This window comes from Arachis ipaensis, chromosome B03, assembly GCF_000816755.2.
Source record: "Arachis ipaensis cultivar K30076 chromosome B03, Araip1.1, whole genome shotgun sequence".
Taxonomy (NCBI): Eukaryota; Viridiplantae; Streptophyta; class Magnoliopsida; order Fabales; family Fabaceae; genus Arachis; species Arachis ipaensis.
The window spans coordinates 15,612,691-15,628,824 of NC_029787.2; the positions used below are offsets into that span (position 1 = coordinate 15,612,691).

The 16,134-nt window shown below is 47.4% G+C and overlaps 1 protein-coding gene across 2 annotated transcripts in view; it reads left to right on the plus strand.

Annotated features, from left to right (window-relative positions):
• LOC107634219 (E3 ubiquitin-protein ligase PUB23-like) overlaps window positions 6,015–16,134 on the plus strand; it is a 21,607-nt gene continuing 11,487 nt past the window's right edge. For both annotated transcript variants that reach the window (XM_021118280.1, XM_021118281.1), the window contains exon 1: window positions 6,015–6,043. The gene's annotated coding sequence lies outside the window, so the exon portion shown is untranslated. The remainder of the gene's footprint in view (window positions 6,044–16,134) is intronic.

The following is a 16,134-nucleotide window of genomic DNA, read 5'->3' on the forward strand; positions in this document are numbered from 1 at the left end:
TATTTATATATAAAATATATAGTGATTGATTTTTATAGTTAATTTTAGTATACAAATAACATTTTTGCTCATGCGCAATGAATGTGTTGGGGGCATTGATTTTATTAGTCTAAAGATGAATAATTGAAGAGTCTATATATGAATAAAATGAATGAATACATATTAGTAGATAGTTTCTGATACAGGGAAGCCAATAGATTGAGAAAGTGTAGTGTGGTATTAATATTAAGTAGGTGTATTAGTAAGCAATTCACAATATAGAAGTATGAGTATAAAGAAATTGAAGAATAAAAATTCCTAGTCTTAGGAAGCAGCCAGCAACTAGTAACCTGAGACAAAAATAAAGGGTGTACTGAAAAATTAACCTGAGACAAAAATAAAGAGTGTACTGAAAAATTGAGAAGAATTAGAAAATGGATAGAATAGGGGAAGAGAGAATAGCTACAGAAAAGGAGAATTCATACCACAATTCACTAATGATCATAATCCTCTAACCACTTGCTATTTGTTTTCTCCCTAGTGCTCTTCCTGCTGCCTAGAATAGGTGGACCAACTGCCACCTGTCCATGGTTTGTTACAACCCTTCCTTCCAACCGTGCTTGACTTTTGTTTATGTACTCCTTGCTTTTATTTATATACTCCTCATTTGCTGTATTCGTATCATTATCCTCCCCATCAGCAACAACCTTGTCCTCAAGGTTGAATTCCGGAAACAACTTGTGAAAGTGATGAACATCTTCCCATGTTGTCTCTGTCAAGTTGCCCTGTCCCCATTGCATCTGACATTGTGGCACTAGTTTATCACCCCTCATAATAGAATGTGGAGAAAGTATCCTGGAAGACTCTAACACTGGCCCCACATTAGTAGTGGTCAATGGGAGAGGGAAGTATTGGGAAGTACCCTCTCTCCGAAATCGTTTGAGAGCTGAAACATGGAAGACATTATGGATACGCGCTTCTGGAGGTAACTCCACTCTATAGGCTACATCACTGAGTTTTTTGCTGATCGGAAAAGGACCAAAATAACGCAACCCCAGCTTCTGATGTTTACACAGTGCCACGGAATGCTGGCGATACGGCTGTAACTTCACAAGCACCAAATTGCCCTCTTGAAATTCAATTTGTCGGCGATGTTTATCAGTAACATGTTTCATATACTGCTGGGAGCGTTCCAAATTAAACTTCAGCTGATCGAGTAAGTGATCACGGTCTTGAAGCCACTCTTGCAAGAAAGAATTATCAGTACTAGAGAGTTCATAACGAGCCAAAGTAGGAGGGTCCCTGCCATAAAGAGCTTTGAAGGGAGTCATCTTGATATTGCTGTGCCACGAGGAGTTATACCAAAACTCAGCCCACGGCAAAAACTCCAGCCAACGCTTAGGATTCTCGAAACAAAAACAACGTAAATACATCTCCAGGGTTCGATTACAAACTTTACTCTGGCCATCAGTTTGGGGATGATAAGCTGAGCTCAATGCTAATTTAGTACCTTGGATACTAAAGAGGTGCTGCCAAAATTTGCTGATAAATACCCAATCTCTATCCGATACAATAGATTTTGGGAAATCATGCAACTTAACCACATTGTTGATAAAAGTTCCTGCAACTATCCTGTTATTAAAATCTTGTTTCAAGGGAAGAAAATGGGCGTACTTAGTCAAACGATCGACAACCACCATGATAACTGAATAGCCAGATGAAACTGGCAGAGATACAATGAAATCCATTGCAATATCTTCCCATACCTGTGAAGGGATAGGTAATGGTTTGAGCAAATCGGCTGGTGCCTTATTTTCTACCTTTGCTTGTTGACAAATGCAGTAAGATAAGACATACTGCCTGATATCCTTTTGCATATGAGGCCAATAGAAAATGGAACAAATGCATTCCACAGTCTTAGCAATTCCCGCATGACCACCAATCACACTATCGTGGTATTCATGGAGGATTTGCCTAATTAAAGTGTTTTTTGGAAGGTACCACTAATCGGTTCTTCCACAACAAGAGGCCATTTTGACAAGAGTAATTCAAATCCTCAACCGAATTGGAGTTGCACTTTGCCAATAATACTCGAAGATCCTCATCCGCCACCAATTCTGCACGAAGTTGGTCTAGCCACTCTACTCTTGGCGCCGACCAAGCCCCAAAGAAGCTGCGAGAGAGTGCATCCGCTGCAACATTTTCAGTCCCAGCCTTGTAATGGATTTCAAAATCAAACCTGAGCAATTTATGAAGCCATTTATGTTGCTCTGGTGTATGAAGATCTTGTTCTAAGAGCGCTTTCAAGCTTTGGTGATCAGTGCGCAAAATAAATCTTTTGCCTAGCAAGTAATGGCGAAACTTAGCTAAGGCCTCAGTGATGGCGTAAAACTCTCTGATGTAAGCGGATTGCTTCTGTAAAGTAGGAGGTAGTTTCTTGGAAAAATAAGCAATGGGATGTTTTTGTTGAATTAAAACAGCCCCAACACCAGTACCTGAAGCGTCTGTCTCCACTTCAAAAGGAATACTAAAATTGGGCAATGCCAAGACTGGTTTGGTGCATATAGCATGCTGCAGCTGTCGAAAGGCTTGAGTAGCTTGCTCCGACCAATTAAATGAGTCTTTCTTAAGTAAATCAGTGAGAGGAGCTGCTAATGAGGCATACCCTTTAATAAATCGTCGATAATAACCACTAAGGCCTAAAAACCCCCGAAGTTGCTTTACGCTTGCAGGTTGAGGCGATTCCAGAATTGCCTGAACCTTAGCCGTTTCCATGTGAATCCCACCGCCCCTGATGTATGTCCCAAATAATCAACTTCCGGGGAGCCAAAAAGACATTTAGAAAGTTTAGCAAATAGAGACTCTTGCTGCAGCAGTTTTAAGACTAGTTCCAAATGCTCTAAATGTAAGTTGAAACCACTACTATAGACAAGTATATCATAAAAAAAAACTAGTACAAATTTGCGCAAGTAAGGCTTGAATATATCATTCATAAGGCTCTGAAAAGTAGCAGGGGCATTGGTAAGGCCGAAGGGCATCACTAACCATTCATACAACCATTGATGCGTGCGAAACGCTGTCTTAAAGCGGTCCTCAGGTTTGACTAAGATTTGGTGGTAACCCGAGCGAAGATCCAGTTTCGAAAAAATAGTAGCCCCAAAGAGTTCATCCAACAACTCATCAACGGTAGGAATGGGAAAGCAATCTTTGACTGTGATTGCATTTAGTGCCCGATAATCAGAGCAAAAACGCCAAGTGCCATCCTTTTTCTTGATCAAAAGAATAGGAGAGGAAAAAGGGCTTTTGCTGGGTTGAATTATCCCCTCTTGCAGCATCTCAGACACCATTGTTTCAATTTGTGCTTTCAAGTTGTGAGAGAAACGATAAGGACGGGATTTAACTGGTGCAGCCCCTTCAATTAAAGGAATGCCATGATCTTGGGAACGTCGGGGAGGAAGACCCGAAGGCTGCTAAAAAATAACAGCATATTTCTGCATCAAACTAACCAAGGCAGGGTGAAGAGCTTCTGGTAACTGCAAGGGTGGCTTGACAATCCCATCCAATTGCTGAAGTTCAAGAGTAAACACTGCAGCCACTGCATCGGTGCTTACCAACCTTCGTATATGATGAAATTGAGCTTGAGATGAAGGTGGACTCTTATAACCCTGCACAGTGACAAATTTCCCTTTATGCCAGAAGCGAAGAAATGAAGAATTGTAGTCTACAATATGAGCCTTCAATGTTTGTAACCAAGTTGAACCAATCACCAACTCTCCCCCAGCCACATGGAGTACGTAAACCTCTGGAATGCTAACAAGGCAACCTGATAGATTAACATCCAAACTAGCAATGCGACCCTCTACCGGCAAGACTTCAAAACTGCCCACTATCACCTTAAATCCCGATGCAGGTTCAATAGGTAGATTCAAAAATTTGGCTATGCGAGGTTGAATAAAACTATCCGAACTGCCACCATCAATCAGGGCCTGGACCTCTAGGCCATTGATGATGGCGTTAACACGGATCAAAGCAGGACTACTTGTACCATGCATAGCATTGTAAGATAAATGATGCTCAACTACCTGAGACTCCAAGGCCTCCAAACTGGGCTCAGATTCTGATGACTCTTGCATTCCTGTGTCCCCTCCATCTGCATCATCTAACACTAGCTGCAGTTGCATATACTGGCGAATCGGGCAACGGTGAGTAGCTGAAAATTTTTCATCGCACCAGTAACATAATCCCTTTTCCCGTTTGCTCTGAATCTCCGCCGGGGACAGTTTCCGCACCGAGCTTTTCATCGGCGGTAAGGTAGGACGCTGGGGTGGAGTTGGAAGCAACGGCGGCAGAGTATTCCGCTGAATGGGCCTATTACTCGAAATTGCAGTTGCAGGAGTCGGCTGAGGACGGGGAGAGGCCGGACCATAAGTGCTCCTCGGTACTGAAGAAAACTTGTCCTCGTAAAGTCTAGCTAATGTGACCGCACGCATCAAGGAGGGAGGGCACTGTGCCTTCACCTCTTGTCTAATATCAGATTTTAACCCACTAATAAAACAATCATTCAATGCATCAGGTGGATCAATTTGTGTGTGATTAGCTAAAGCAACAAATTCGTTGTAATAGTCACTCACCGTACCCAATTGTTGCAATTTGAATAATAATTCCCGTGGCGATTCATACAGAGAAGGCCCGAATTCGAGTTCAATGGCACGCTTCAACTGATTCCATGAACGAAATCAAGCAGCGCGTTGTGACATTTGGAACCAAGGAATCGCGGCACCGGTCATGTGAATAGTCGCGATGCTGATTTGATCTTCCTCAGGCACATGGAAGTAGTCAAAATACTGATCTAGAGAAAAGATCCAACCCAACGCATCAGAACCATCAAATTTAGGCAGATCGAAACCCACTCGACGCGGTTGCATAAAAGGACGCTGGTGGAATTCTGATCCTGAGTTCGAACCATGGGAGAGCTCATGCAACTCAGACCTGTGATGAGGCTGGGCATGGAGAAGCTGAGTAATAGATTGTTGCAGCGCGTCAATTTTCACATTCGTCGCTTCTGACGATCGTGCGTGCTCAGCGTGAGTCTCCTCCGAAATGGATTCGAACATCTGAAAGAGTTTCTTGAAGTCAGCTTCCATGCCTTTCATGCGGGTATTGTCAACTACAGCCATGGGATGAAAGCACCAAATGATATAGGGAAGCCAATAGATTGAGAAAGTGTAGTGTGGTATTAATATTAAGTAGGTGTATCAGTAAGCAATTCACAATATAGAAGTATGAGTATAAAGGAATTGAAGAATATGACTAGCAGAAAGAAGAAGGGGTTTAAGAAGGTGCAAAAATTCCTAGCCTTAGGAAGCAGCCAGCAACCAGTAACCTGAGACAAGAATAAAGGGTGTACTGAGAAATTGAGAAGAATTAAAAAAGGGATAGAATAGGGGAAGAGAGAATAGCTACAGGAATGGAGAATTCATACCACAATTCACTAATGATCATAATTCTCTAACCACTTGCTATTTGTTTTCTCCCTAGTGCTCTTCCTGCTGCCTAGAATAGGTGGACCAGCTGCCACCTGTCCATGGTTTGTTACAACCCTTCTTTCCAACCGTGCCTGACTTTTGTTTATGTACTCCTTGTTTTTATTTATGTACTCCTCATTATATTCGTATCAGTTTTATTTATTTATTTATTTTTATGTAGTTAGGAAGTTAAACTCACTTTGACGCTTTTTAATTTTAATATGGAGGCAACAATGGGGTTGGACAAGGTCATGGAGAACACAGGTGCTTTACATCTGTGTGGTGTTAGATTAACACAAATCGGACCATGTGAGTTCATGCATGCTTATCGGACGGTCCGAGTTGTTGGGGGCAAAATGCACAGTCCGAGTTGTGATGCCCCAGCCACGTGTCGCGCACAGAACTCTCCCCGCAACGGTGCCCTTAATCCCAACATAGACCCATGCTGAACCCACACCCACCATTCGAACAATCACTTTCACCTTCATACCAAAGAGCAGCCACTCCTTCTTCTTCTTCTTCCTTTCTCCACTGCTTCTTGCTCTGCATGCTGGAAGAAAAATCAAAATGCCAAAGAAACAAAACTCTAGAGATGTTTATCGTTCTGAACTTCATATTATACATTATTTCAGTCATCCTGATTATGTAAGTTTTTTTGAAATCGTTTTAATATTTTATAATTATAATTATTATTGTTAGGAAGTTAATATTTATTATTATTGTTAGAAATTGAATTTAGGAATATAAACAGAATGATTATTATTATTTTTAAAAATTTAGGAATATATGTTAAATAATAGTTAGAATGTTTGTTTAAATGTAGTTAGAGAATATTTGAATGAATGATAATATTTGAGTTAGAGTAATATGATAGCTTAGTAAAAAATACTACATAGTTACAATTTTTTGTAATAATTTTAGAAATTATAATTTTAGATATTATAACATTTTTTGTAACCTAAATAAATAAACAACTAATCTAGATCTTGTAATATTGATGAGAATTTTTCGAATTCAACGTACAACTCGATGAACGAGATTTGAGCATGACTTTCAATATACATTGAAAACATCTTTTGCATACTCGTTTCGTCCGTTACATATTTGGTTCAAAATTGGACGAATCCACCAAACACCGGTATGAGATATCTGTATAAAATACATGATATTTTCTTTGACATCTCAGAATCTATCTTCTCATATATCGCACCTTTGAGCTCTTCAAATGAGACTGTGAAGGGAATAACATCTAATAGATTTTCACAAATAAATTTTATTCTTTCAAATATGTTTGTACAAAATCTGACTAAAATAATACACTTTTAAAAGAATTCTTTTATCCATTTCTCTCACTCACCTAAACAAGAACAGAAACTTCACTACCAGATTTTTTTGCTTCATACCAAGCAAGAGAGAAACACGAAAAGAAGAAACCAGAAGAAGAAGCCGAACAAAAAGAAGAAGAAGACGGGATCTGATCTCTTCTATATGAGTTACACACTTTTATATATGCATCTATACATAAATCGGACCTGTAGATTAGTTTCAGCTGATTTAAAAAAAATTTATAATATTCAAATCGGACCGAGCGATTTCATTTTCGCATTCATATAAAAAATTCGGATATATATATGTTACGGCCTGGCCCAGGATCCCGCGGGTCGACCCGACCCGAGCTCCACCCGGTCCGGCCACGCATCCTGCAACCAACCCGGACACGCGTCCTGTACGACTCGCACGCAGCTATGGGGACGACATCCTTCAAAACATGGGCCTATCCCCATGGGGCCCACCACTGACATGTATATAAGGGGAAGACTGGCTCTCCCCCCAAGGTACGTCACACATCATACTACCTCTTCCGCCTGCACATTCCTGACAAGACCGTCGGAGTGTCTTTGCAGGTGACACCCCCCCTCTCCTCAAGGAACACGGGACATCGTGACCTCGCATCCTCCGATCGGCAGTCCACGACCTGACGAATCCCTACCAACATTCCGGATCTCGATCCGAACCGTCCGGTAGCCGACCTACCGAACATTGGCGTCGTCTGTGGGGAGAAGGGTTGAACTCGTCCATGGACTTCGTCCTAGTCCAAACTGGGACAGGTTGCGAGGCCGCGCCCCCCGTGCCTGGAGGAGGCGCCGTTGCGACGGAAACTCGACAACAACAGAGGTCGCCTCCAAGGGACACGACGCAGACTCACGAAAGACGTCCCTTCGGAGGGACTGGCGACAACCACGCCAGGATAATGCAAGAGCTACGCCACAGGATGCAAGACTTGGAACACAGGCTAGCAGACAAAGAACGCGACCAACACACTCTGGAGCAAAGCCCCACCAGTTCCCGCTCGAGGAGCCGCTCAAGGCGCACACCCAGCCCCCAGTATGAGTCGGAAAGCACGGGGGGACGGGGACGCGCCAGAAGAAGAAGTCGAGACCCCATCATCTACGCCAGACGCGAGAGGCGACGCGCATCGAACAGAGGCGACGAGGACGTGCGTCAGGAGAACGTCGAGTCGAGAAGAACTACCCATGGACCCGTGATAATAGGAGCAACCCCTTTCCACCGTTCCGTACTCGAGGTCCGGCTGCCAAAACACTTCGACAAGCCAACGGACATGAAGTATGATGGAACACAAGATCCCCTGGAACACTTGACAGCCTTTGAGGCCAGGATGAACTTGGAAGGAGTAGGCGACGAGGTGAGATGTCGCGCCTTCCCAGTCACCTTGGCTGGCCCAGCAATACGGTGGTTCAATAACCTCCCGCAGGGTTCGGTGACCCAATTCTCCGACATCAGCCATGCCTTCTTAGCTCAGTTCACGACCAGGATCGTCAAAGCTAAACACCCGATCAACTTGCTGGGGGTGACCCAGAAAGCCGGGGAGCCGACCAGGAAATACCTGGATCGCTTCAACGACGAGTGCCTCGAGATTGACGGCTTGACGGACTCTGTGGCAAGTTTGTGTCTAACGAATGGCCTCTCGAATGAGGACTTTAGGAAACATCTTACCACGAAGCCCGTCTGGACAATGCAAGAGATCCAGCGCGTGGTCAAAGAGTACATCAACGATGAGGAAGTTAGCCGGGTCGTGGCTGCCAATAAACGGCAACCCGCGTACAACCAAACCCGGCATTACGAGAGCAGAGAGAGGCCAAAGGAACACGCCAGGGACGGCGGTCCAGGCAAAGCACCCAAACCCGCCCCCAGAGTCGGGAAGTTCACTAACTATACCCCCCTCACGGCGACGATCACCGAAGTTTACCAACAGATTGCAGAGAAAGGGATACTGTCGAGGCCTCGACCTCTGAAGGACAGGACGGGAGGAAACAAGAACCTCTACTGCGACTATCACAAGGGTTACGGGCACAAGACCCAAGACTGCTTCGACCTAAAGGATGTCCTGGAGCAAGCAATCATGGATGGAAAACTAGCCGACTTCTCACACCTTATAAGGGAGCCGAGGAGACGTAATCGGGACCACGATGGCGAGGACAGGTCCCGGTTAACAAGACGACGCCAAGAACCAGAGGGCGACGACCACAGCCTCACGGTGGTAAATGTAGTAACGGCCAGGAATACCGCCCCAAGGTCAAAATCGGCACAGAAAAAGGACGCCAAGGTCCTAACGGTCTCCTCCTCATTTGCTAGAAGTTCCCGGGGTCTCCCATCCATCTCCTTCGGCCCAGAAGACCAATGGTTCGACGAGATGCCGGAAAGTCCACCCATGGTCATCACGGCCAGGATCGGAACAGGCCTCGTCAAACGAATCCTGGTAGATACAGGAGCAGACTCAAACATCATGTTTAGAAATGTTTTCGACGCCCTGAGATTGAGAGACGCCGACCTGGCGACCCACCAGCACGGTGTGGTAGGATTGGGAGACCACTTCATCAAGCCGGATGGAATTATCTCGCTCCCGACCTCCGTGGGGCAGGGGCAGAAACGAAGAACAGTCATGGCAGATTTCGTAATCTTACGGGATTCCACAGCTTATAACGTTATCTTGGGGAGGAAGACCATCAACGACCTGGGGGCTGCCATTAGTACGAGGCTCCTCGTGATGAAGTTCGTTGCTGATGACGGATCCGTAGGATCTATCAGAGGAGACTTGGAAACGGCAGTTGCTTGCGACCACGCCAGCCTCTCTCTCAGGAAAAAGTCCAAAGAAGCTTCAGGAGTTTTCCTCGCCGACCTGGACGCCAGGATAGAAGATAATCCCAGACCTGAACCAGAAGGGGATTTGGAAAAATTTAGGGTTGGTGATGGGGACGAGAAATTCACGTTCATAAATAGAAACCTTCCCCATGAATTAAAGGAGCCTCTGATGGAGATGATTAGAGCCAATGCCGATCTCTTCGCTTGGATGTCAGCCGACATGCCAGGGATAGATCCTCAGCTCATGTCACACCATCTGGCCGTCAAACCAGAAGCCAAGCCAGTGGCCCAGAGGAAGAGAAAGATGTCACAGGAACGGGCAGAGGAGGTGGCCAGACAGGCGGCCAGCCTCCTTGAAGCGGGGTTCATCCGGAAACTGGACTACTCGACCTGTCTGTCGAACGTAGTTTTGGTGAAGAAACACAATGGGAGGTGGAGAATGTGTGTAGACTACTCCGACCTCAATAAGGCATGTCCTAAGGACTGCTACCCCCTTCCCAACATTGACGTGCTCGTCGACGCAGCCGCGGGATACCGGTATCTGAGCTTCATGGACGCCTATTCTGGGTATAACCAGATACCGATGCACCGACCCGACGAGGAAAAAACGGCGTTCATAACGCCAGGAGGGACCTATTGCTACAAAGTAATGCCATTTGGTCTGAAAAATGCTGGCGCCACATATCAGAGACTGATGAACAAAGTATTCAGTGAGCTTATAGGCAAGACAGTGGAAGTCTACGTGGACGACATCCTCGCAAAAACCACAAGGCCAGACGATCTCCTGAGTGACCTGGGAGGCGTACTTGCGTCCCTCCGGCAACACGGCATGAGGCTTAACCCGCTCAAATGCGCCTTTGCCATGGAGGCAGGAAAGTTCCTGGGATTCATGATCACCCAAAGAGGGGTGGAAGCCAACCCCGAGAAATGCCAAGAGATTCTCCAGATGAAGAGCCCGGGTTATATCAAAGATGTCCAACGATTGGTGGGGAGACTGACGGCGTTATCCCGTTTCCTCGGTGCATCGGCAGCAAAAGCCCTGCCCTTCTTCAATCTGATGAAAAAGGGAATAGTATTCGAATGGACCCCGGCGTGCGAGGAGGCATTCAACCACTTCAAGGAGATTTTAGCAGCGCCCCCGGTACTCGGGAAGCCCAAGGCCGGAGAATCACTCTACCTCTACCTGGCAGTAACAGAGGAAGCGCTTGCAGCAGTGCTCGTAAGAGAAAAAGGGAAAACTCAGCAGCCGGTCTACTTCGTGAATAGGGCTCTACAAGGAGCCAAGCTGAGGTATAGCAAACTAGAAAAGCTGGCTTTGACACTTCTAACCTCCTCCTGAAGGTTAAGGCAATACTTCCAGGGTCACCGTATAGTCGTGAGAACGGACCAGGCAATTCGCCAAGTACTACAAAAATCTGATTTGGCTGGTAGGATGATGACTTGGTCCATCGAACTCTCCCAATAGGACTTGCAGTATGAGCCCCGGCACGCAATCAAAGCCCAGGCAATGGCCGACTTCTTGGTTGAGGTAACGGGCGATCCCCCTGAGGAAAAGGGCACACGGTGGAAGCTCCACGTGGACGGGGCCTCCAATCAAACGTCCGGGGGAGCAGGGGTCATCTTAGAAAGCCCGGCAGGAGTCATCTACGAGCAATCAACCAAGTTCGAGTTCCCTGAGTCGAACAATCAAGCGGAATATGAAGCTCTCTTAAGCGGACTAATACTAGCCCGTGAAGTCGGGGCAACGAAGGTCGAAGTATGCAGCGACTCACAGGTCGTCACCTCCCAAGTAAACGGAAGCTACCAAGCCCGGAACCCCCTCCTGAAAAAATACCTGGAAAAGGTTAAAGAAATGACGAGTCAGTTCCAAGAGGTCACGATCCAACACGTCCCAAGAGAAAGGAACACACGGGCGGACCTCTTGTCCAAACTAGCGAGCACAAAACTGGAAACGAGTAACCGGTCTCTCATCCAGGGCATGGTGAAGGAGCCAACGGTCGCTCTCCATCTGACGGAGTCAAGCCCCTCGTGGTTGGACCCCATCATGAACTTCCTGGAACTCGGCAAGTTACCTGACGATGAGAAAGCAGCCAAAACTTTGAGAAGGGAGGCGGCCAGATATGCGATCATACAAGGACAACTGTTCAAAAAGGGACTCAGCCAGCCCCTATTGAAATGTTTACACCCCGACCAAACGGACTATGTACTTAGAGAAGTCCACGAGGGGTGTTGCGGGCACCACATCGGGGGCAAAGCCCTAGCCAGGAAGCTCATCCGAGCCGGGTACTATTGGCCGACAATGATGAAAGACTCAAAGGAATTTGTCAAAAGGTGCATAAAGTGTCAACAAAACGCCAACTTCCACAAGGCACCGGGCTCCGAGCTGAGTTCACTAACGACCACTCGACCTTTCGGTCAATGGGGAGTTGACCTCCTGGGACCTTTCCCGGTCGGCCCAGGGCAAGTCAAATACCTCATTGTCGCCATTGATTACTACACCAAATGGGTAGAGGCTGAACCACTGGCCACAATATCGTCCTCCAACTGCCGGAAGTTCATGTGGAGGCAGGTGATAACCCGTTTCGGTATCCCAGAGGTCGTCATCTCGGATAATGGGACACAGTTCACGGACAAGAAGTTCACGGAATTCCTCGCTGGCCTGGGGATAAAACAGAGGTTCTCCTCGATAGAGCATCCCCAGACGAATGGGCAAGTGGAAGCCGCAAACAAAGTCATCCTACTTGGATTAAAGAAGCGCCTAGACAACAAGAAAGGAGCATGGGCCGACGAGCTCGCTTCTGTCCTATGGTCCTACCGAACAACCGAGCAAAGCGCCACGGGGGAACCCCTTTCCGCCTAACATATGGGGTCGACGCGGTGATACCCGTCAAAATCGGCGAGCCAAGCCCCCGGCTACTGCTCGCAGGGGTGAGCGAAGCGGTGGAAAAGGACCTGGTGGAGGAGACAAGGGAGATGGCTCACTTATCAGAAACGGCGTTAAAACAAAGAATAGCCCTGCGATACAACGCTAAAGTCCTCAGAAGAGATTTCGAGGAAAGAGACCTCGTCCTACGACGCAACGATGTCGGCGTGCCGACCCCGGGAGAAGGGAAGCTGGCAGCAAATTGGGAAGGCCCCTACAGGATTAAAGAGGTGCTCGGAAAAGGTGCCTACAAGCTCGAAAGACTCGACGGCAAGGAAATACCTAGAACATGGAATGCGGGTAACCTAAGAAGGTTCTACTCATGACCAGACGACTTAGCGACCGGAGAACCTAAACAGATAGTAAATACTTGCTCTGTTCGCATGATAATTTACCTTTTTATTTTATAAAATACTCGCCGTATTGATTAATTTGCCTAGCTAACGATTAACTCCTCCTTGTCAAAAATTTTCGTACTTGTCTACCACTTCCCTACGCGTGCCGCGCACGAGCGCACCTTGAAACGGCAGACCGGGACTGATCACCTCGGAGGCCATCTTCCTTACGACCAAAGCCAATGACGGCGACAACACGACCACGGCGATCCAAGCCATAACAAACATAAAACGGGAAAACGGGCGTGAGCCCACCCCGAGAGAAATAACGGCAACAAATATAGTAAACGGCAACCCGGCCAAACGACCGAACAAGCATAATTTATAAAGAGTCAAAACAAAAAACGAGCAATAAGTTGTTCAGTAAATGCGTAACAAAATATCCAAAGTTACAAGATCTCACTTCCTCGGCATGTCAACAATCTTTCCGTCCTGGATAATCTTGAAAACGCCAATTGCCGACGTGTCAAAATCAGGAGCTGCGATCTTTAGCTGAGCCTTCAGGGCCTCTTCGGTCATGGAGATCGCGTTCTTCCCTTGCTCCTTGGTCACTTTGAGTTTCTTCTTAAGCTCTGCAGCTTCAGCTTTAGCGGTTTTCGCCTCTGAGACGGCCCGTTCCCGCTCTTTTTCCAAAGCGGCGACCCGACCCTGAGCGGCATTCAGCTGACCCTCCAAGGTCATCTCACGCTCGAACAGCCGGGCCACAGTCTCATCGGACGCTTTTAACTTCTCCGCAACGGACGACGCTTTCTCCTCGGAAGCACTGAGCTTTCCCCCCATCTCGGACAGCTGGCCCTGGAGCAGTTCATCTTGGACCTTGAAGTCATTGTTCGCTTTGACAGACGACTCGAGCTTCCTCCGGAGTGCCTCCATTCCCGACAACTCGAATTCAGCCTTTCGAGCTATCACGGCTCCACGAAGCAAGGTCCGGTACATCCACCTCGCCTGCCCGGACAGATCAGTCCCATGAAAATGCTCCTCGGTCCCGGGTATCAGCTGCGAGTCAATAAATTTGGTAACATCGAAGTTCCTTTCCATCATAGTGAGGGCCCCTTCCGGGCTGGAAGACATCCTCCGCCTCTTGGGAGTATGGATGAGCTCCACGTCACTGTCCGGCTGGGGGGTAAAGGACGCATGCCCTTCAACGGGCACCTCTTCACGAATAGGGGAAGCCGGGGCCCCTGCAGTCTGTTTCTCCAACACGCCGGTATCGTGGGGAGAAGGCACAGCCTGATTATCCTTCTCCCCAGAAGGACCCTCCGACCTCCCGGCATCCTTTTCTTCGGCATTCTCGTCGTCGCTCGCTTCAAAAAAGGTCTTCATCAAATTCTCAAGTCCGGTCACGGTGGCAGACATTTCCACTACAGCAAACAACAGACGCATTAGTCGTTAGATCGGGTAAAGAAAACAATAATAAACAAGTGAAGGCAAACAAACAAGACAACTCACGGATATAGCTCCTGGCGACCTCCCGTTCACCCATGAGGAGATGGGGGTTCACGGGGTTCTTCTCAAAAATAGCAAAAAGTACATCGGCTATTTGCTTATCTACGGGCGACAACCTTTTATACGTCACCTTAATGAAAGAGTTCGACCCCGCCCCAAAACTCCAATAAGTTGGGATAAGGCGCTCCCCCTCTAACGACAACCAAAAGGGGTGGCGACATTTGACGGGGCGGACTTTGAAGAACTTATCTTTAAACCCATGGTAGGAGTCCTCGAAGAGGCCGAATATTCTCCTACCCTGGGCAGATCGGAAAGAAAGGAACCTTTTCCTAGCTTTCCCTTGTTTGGAAGGATTAGTAAGATTGAAGAAGAAGAGGAAGACGTCCACCGACACCGGTAGCTCGAGGTATTCGAAACCAATTCGAAACAGCGGATTGAGGCCCAGCTGTTTGGATGGAGCTGTGAGGGGGAGACGGATATCCGGTTAAGGAGCGCCATTTGGAAGTCAGAAAGCGGTATCCGAACGCCGACTTGAGTGAACATGGATTTGTAGAACCAAATCCAATCGGGGACACGAGGAGAGTGGAAATTGATCTCATAAATACGCTCGTTGGGGGCAGGAACAGCGGCCTCATAGTTGGCCTCCTCGTCTGTTCCCCCACACAAGTAACCGGCTTGCCGGAACTCGGTCAACTCCGCCAGATCCATCTGGTTGGGCGAATCCTTTATGTTGGAAGTTACCCAGGCATACGGGTCGTAGGCCGCGCCAGATGCAGAAGCCCGGGAGACAATGCGAGGCATACCTACAACGGGGTACCACTCCGTCAGTCTACGAGGTCGGGAGCCCATAAAAACCCAGAAACTACACCTTTTCAAACTCAAATCATGGCCAAATACGGTTAAAAGCTACGCCTATCACGCAAACCACCTAAAAACCTACCCAGGAATGGTACCCCTCCCTTAATTCGCCTACCCCACCATTGGAAAGTCATTCGGCAAAAGTAAACCAAGCATGCAACAATCACAAACAGCAACTATGCAGTAGTAAAACATAGTGTAAACACAAGAGAATAGGAACCAAGAATTACCTGAATTGGTTGCAGGAACTTGAGAGCAAAAAAGAGGCACGAGGGCGCTCGAACAAGAAATTTTGGATATCAGGGAGAGAGGAAGGTGAAAATAGCAAGAGTAGGAGGAAAAGAGAAAGAAACTGTTTAAAAACCACCACAAGGAGCGCGAAAAGAGGCAGGGGCAAAATGGTCTTTGCGCACGGGATTTTTCAACTCATTATGAGCATTTAATGCCCAGCGCGAATAACGAAGCGACAAACGGACGCCTCAGCAAACCAAAAGACACGCGCACAAGAGATGCGTCTACCCCACGGCCAGCCGATTCAACGACAACACACGAAACGAGAACATCACGCGCCACCAATAGCCCTCACGACCATCACTGGCGCGTCGGGGGCACTGTTACGGCCTGGCCCAGGATCCCGCGGGTCGATCCGACCCGAGCTCCACCCGGTCCGGCCACGCATCCTGCAACCGACCCGGACACGCGTCCTGTACGGCTCGCACGCAGCTATGGGGACGGCATCCTTCAGAACATGGGCCTATCCCCATGGGGGGCCCACCACTGACATGTATATAAGGGGAAGACTGGCTCTCCCCCCAAGGTACGTCACACATCATACTACCTCTTCCGC